The sequence below is a fragment of the Sciurus carolinensis genome, chromosome 8 (genome assembly GCF_902686445.1).
Source record: "Sciurus carolinensis chromosome 8, mSciCar1.2, whole genome shotgun sequence".
Lineage (NCBI taxonomy): Eukaryota > Metazoa > Chordata > Mammalia > Rodentia > Sciuridae > Sciurus > Sciurus carolinensis.
The window spans coordinates 143,299,551-143,304,561 of NC_062220.1; positions in this window are offsets into that span (position 1 = coordinate 143,299,551).

The window sequence follows — 5,011 nt, forward strand, 5'->3', positions numbered from 1 at the left end:
CCGGCACGGGCGCGGGTTAGTGCAGTTCAGCTGTGCGGAGCAACAGGAGCGGGAATAAGAGGAGAGTTTAGGCGAAGTAAGGTATAGCCATGGAAGAAGAAAATTGCTGAATGTAGAAGCAGGAATTAAGGAATTAAAGTAGAACAATATCAAACTTGATTAGTACACTTTTTTAAAAAAGTATACTAAAATTTTAATCAAAATCGAAGCAACAAGAAATTGCATAATAATGAAATATGAAACTGGCCATAAAACAAATTAAAATTATTTGTGCAATGTCTTGCTCAATTCTATGTTAATAAATTCGAATCAAATGAAGTAGTGATTTGAGGGAACAGTTCGTTAACAGAAGAAAATATTCTTTTAGATCTAAAGTCGTTATTAAATTTAAAGACATTGTCAGCTCCAGGCACACGTTCAAATTGATAAATACTCTACACTTTCAAAAGAATGGAATTCTTTCTCAAAATTGTCTCCATAAATATCTAACCGAAAGAGCCCCTGAGTTGGGAGGTATAACTCCATTGGCAGAGCTCATGCTCAGAGTGCTGCAGTCTTTGGGTTCAGTCCTTGGTGCACCTGTATGCATACACACACACGTACTGTCTTAATACCAACCTAGCAAAATACTTATTCTACATTTAAAGGCAGTATATAAAAAAACAACTATAAAGCAATACCAGTTATGTGAATAACTGAAGATCTTAATGCCTTTTAAAAAAAACTTTATTTGATGACACAACCCATGATTTCTGTGGTATGAAGTCTCCCTCATTGCCATGGGCCAATAACCTGATTTTGTCAGTCTGTAGGTCTGTTTCCAGTGTTTAGACATTGAGTTTAGACATTGCAACTTGCATTAACTCCACGTTTTAATTTGGGGATTTTTATCATTGACTAGTATAGATCTAATTATTCATTTAAACTGCTGTGTAGTGTATTATGAATATATTCATATATAATTTATCAAATCTTTTAATCTTTTTTTTTTATAAATGATGCACGGAGTGTTCTTATGTGTCTTGATTTCATGTGCAAATTTTCTCTAATAGATAGATAGATGAATCAGTAGATCCAAAGGCAGATTGTAAGTTATGAGTGGCTTCAGCTTTACTAGATTTCATCAAATAGGTCAACAGAATGGTTATATCTATTATCACTACCTACAGCAGAGTCCAGGAGTTTCCATTTCTTTACTACATTGTCTACATTATTATAATGTACTTTCAACTGCAGTATCTCTAATTCACTTGTTTGGTAATTGTAATATAAAGCCGATACTCCACCTCCCAACCACTTGTCAATCTGTGCTCTGCCCACCTCTTACGTTACAGGAATTTCTGGCTTACACTGTTGCCATTTTCCTGCTTCCCACGTTTTTGTCCTAACATGCTAAATAGCTATTGGTTCATCAGTCAGCTTGCAAGTATTCTCCTCTGCTATTGTTTCCTTCCAGCCCACAAGATTCCAATATCTGGGAGAAGCCACATGCCATCTTTCTCTTTTTTCCTTTCTTTTTGCCCTGAGCGGACGTGTTAGTCATCTGCATAATAAAGTCTCTTGCGTGAGACCTCATGTCTGCAGTGCATTTTTCTGGGAGCTATTGGCGAGCCGAGTGAGCGGGCAGCAGTTCAGTGGGATCGCGCAGCGGCAGCTATCGCCGCGGGTCCCAAGCTGCCTTACAGTAATTATTTAAGATTATGAAATTACCTGTGGTCACTGTAATATAATATAAAGCTGCTCCCCTGCCCTTTACGCCGCAGTCACTTCCCCACCTCCCAACTTCTTGTTAGTCTGTGAACATCCTACTGTTGAGAACGGGGTGCCATCCGTGCAGCCCTCTTGTATAAACAAGCTATTTTGTGAACTGGGCCCCCAGAAAAGGGCGTGCAAGCACCAAGGATCCAGCAGCCACTGCGGCGCCTTCGAGGGCCAATACAGGTCAAATGGGATGTGCTGGGCCCCAGGTTCATCAAGGCTGCTCAGAGATATCTATCTGAGGAATGTGCAGCTGTCCGGAGACCCCATCTATCAAGGACAGGGGAACCTAGCCCTGACCCCTCTCCCTCATAATTCACTCCTTCCCTCCTCCCTGCTCCCTCCAGGACTGTTCAGTTTTGGTGGGACCCAATAAGATTCAAATAAAGTGGAGGGACCAAACCAAAAGAGGACGAATATTTAGCTATCTGAATTTTAACCAATATTGTACAGGTCCTTGTGTATGAATGCTGAAAAAGCTCTTAAATAGAGTGCTTTCTCGCCACTCGGGGCCGCTTCCTGCCCCCCCCCACCCCCCCCCCGCAGCCATCGTATAGGTCTGAGGGGCTGGTCGCGGTCCAGCTCGAGCTTGCTTTAATAAAACCTCGTTGTGTGATTTGCATTACTGTGTGTTCACTTTGACTCTCCAGGGATTAGTCAGAACGGGACCCTAACACTACCTAGCTATTGGTTCATCAGTCAGCTTGCAAGTGTCCTTCTCCATTATTGATCCCGTTAACCCATGGAATTTGACTTCTTAAGGATAGTTCCCCGCCATTTTCTCTATCTTCTCACCACATTCATGCTTTCTCTCTCCTACTCACTCTCTTTCTCTGTCCTTCTCGCTTTTCACATTCTCTCTTGTGCACACTCTCTTTTCCTCTCATTTTCTCTCTTACCTTGCAGGGAGACACTGTTTGCTTAATAAACCCCCTTATGTGAGTTCCCGTGTCTGAAGTGGTTATTTGAAAAAAGCAGCTTCTAGAAATTCTTAAAAACTTTGTCTACAGTTTTATCTGTATTCCCCTACTTCATTCAATATTTAACAGAACACTTTTAGAAAAGATTTTCAGGCAGAAAAGTCTCTTCAATTATATTTATAGTCTTATTGCATTGTTATTGGACGTATTGTTTCATTTGTTTTGGACTAAGAACTCACATAGCTGCTATTTTTGACGTGCTTCTAGTTATTTCTCTACATCTATGTATTTTCTCCTTTATGAAGTTGGTCACCATATTATTTGGTGCACTGATGGTCAATACTACTATATAACTCTGTGACTCACAGCTCAGCCTTACAAAGCATTATTTTTGTATGCCCATCGTGAACAGTTTATGCCATTAACACAGAACAAGTATGTTTATGTCTTTCCACTATTTCAGAATTTTTTGAATAACAAATTCACAAGCTACACTGCTTTCATTGGTCACAGTTTACAGAATATTAGTGGGTCACTTGGTAGTCATGGCAGTCAATCACAAGTTCTTTTATTTTTTGAAAAATTTTTTATTCCAGTCTTAATTGCTAATATCTATAACACTCAAGTCACACATCATATTTAGTGTGTGTGTGCACACGTGTGCATGCATGCATGTGCCCACATTACAGAAGTACAAGTATTAAGGCAGCCACGGGGCTATGGAATGCTGTGCGGAGGAAAAAGGCAGTGAGCAAAAGCAGTCACTGTAGGTCGTCAAATACCAGTTTTAAAGAATTAGTTCTGTTGAGTTTTTTGTTGTTGTTGTTGGTTTTCTTTCTTTTTGCGGTGCTGGGGATCAAACCCAGGGCCCTGTGCTTGCAAGGCAAGCACTTTACAACCTGAGCTATCTCCCCAGCCCCTCTGTTGAGTTTTGAAAGAGAAAGTTTCAGAGTGTCAGCTTGAGGTATCAAGTTGGAGTGGGTTTTATGTTTTTGTCATTGGCAAGAGAAATTGCACTTTCAATTCACAATAGCTAAACTATGGAAGCAACCTAGATGCCCTTCAACAGATGAATGGATAAAGAAAATGTGGTACATATACACAATGGAATATTACTCAGTCTTAAAGAAGAATTAAATTATGGCATTTGCAGGTAAATGGATGGAACTAGAGAATATCATGCTAAGTGAAATAAGCAAAGGCTGAATGTCTTTTCTGATAAGGTAATGCTGATCCATAGTGGGGGGGTGGGTAGGGAAGAATGAAGGAACTTTGGATTATGCAAAGGGGAGTGAGGGGAGGGGTCAGGGGCTGGGGATGGGAAGGATGGTAGACTGAGACAGACATTATTACCCTATATACCCGTGTGAAAAAAAATTTTTTTAAAGAAACCTTTTGTATCTCAGTGGCCAAGCACGCATGTGGCACTGGGTTCGATCCTCAGCACCACATAAAAATAAAGACAGAAAAAGATTTTACCTTTCTCATTTATTCTATATAAACTTTGGTGATGATAATTGTGAATTTGGACACCTTTGCCCATTTAAATACTGCTACTTTACGAGTATACGATATTAGTTAATAGTATGGTATAAATACATTTTAAAATGTTAAATAAGTTGTTTATATTACTGTTTTCCCAAGGTTTATATCAGGAATGATTTATTAAGTGCCTTTTCAATGCAAATAAATGTCTTCATTTGTAACAACAACAACAAAAACTGCACTAAGCTGAAGATGGGAAACAGGGAATTTGAAATTCATTACTGTGGTGATTTTCCTGGGCAAGGCTGTGACAAATGATCAGGGGATGAGGTCAGGGTGCCCCCAGGCCTACGGCTTCCCAGGGAGCTCCTCCTTTTATGGGTCTTAGGTGAGGGGCTTGCTTCTGGTGAGGTCGATAAGGCCCTGCCCGGTGTCTTTAATATGATGTGGGATGTCCGCATGTTCAGATGGTCCTGGCACGAATGAGTTAGCAGGTGGTAGTTGTGACTTGCACAAACAAGGTGTAGCGTCACTCAGCGTCGCACTTGGAGCCGAACACCACGAGTACTCCCAGCGCCCTTCGCGGAGGATCCTGGGAGCCCACGCTCCGGCCTCCCTTCCGCTCTCCGCCCTCGCAGGTCGCGTCGTGACGCACTTCCTCCTGCGCCGCGCTCTGCGGGGAAGCCGGCGGTGGGCGGGGCTGGCGCTGGCAGGGGCGGGGGCGGGGCGCGCCCAAACCGGACTCCGGCCTCCCTTGAGCTCCCCCGCCTCCCTTGAGCCCCCCCGCCCTCGCAGGTCGCGCCGAGACGCACTTCCTCCTGCGCCGCGCTCTGCGGGGAAGCGGGCGG